Source organism: Oxyura jamaicensis, chromosome 12 (genome assembly GCF_011077185.1).
Source record: "Oxyura jamaicensis isolate SHBP4307 breed ruddy duck chromosome 12, BPBGC_Ojam_1.0, whole genome shotgun sequence".
NCBI lineage: Eukaryota > Metazoa > Chordata > Aves > Anseriformes > Anatidae > Oxyura > Oxyura jamaicensis.
In genome coordinates this window covers 9,901,253-9,901,683 of record NC_048904.1, presented here as the reverse complement: position 1 = coordinate 9,901,683, position 431 = coordinate 9,901,253, and positions in this window count along the sequence as shown.

The following is a 431-nucleotide window of genomic DNA, read 5'->3' as shown; positions in this document are numbered from 1 at the left end:
CCCCACCCCAGTGCTCCCAGTCCCGACGCCCCCCATCCCCATCCCCAGCCCCGTGACCCCAAGCCCCGCCTCCTCCCCATCCCCACCAATCACACCTCTCCCTCCCCTCCTGGTCCCGCCCTCCTCACGCCAATCACTCCCTTCTCCCCCCCCTTCCCCCCCCCCCCCCCCGTTAGCCCCCCCCCCCCCGGGGCGGCCCCCGGTAGCAGCCACGTCGGGGCGGGCCGGCCGCGCCTGCGCAGTGCGGCGGCTGACGGCGGCCGTGACAGGCTGGCAGGAAGGGGCGGGGCGGGCACCGGGGCGGGCACCGGGAGCGAGACGGGGACCGGGAGCGGCACCGGGAGCGGGGTGCAGCGGGCGGCGCCATGCTGAAGAAGTTCGACAAGAAGGACGAGGAGTCGGGTGAGGGCTAGGGGCGGGGCGGCGGGGGG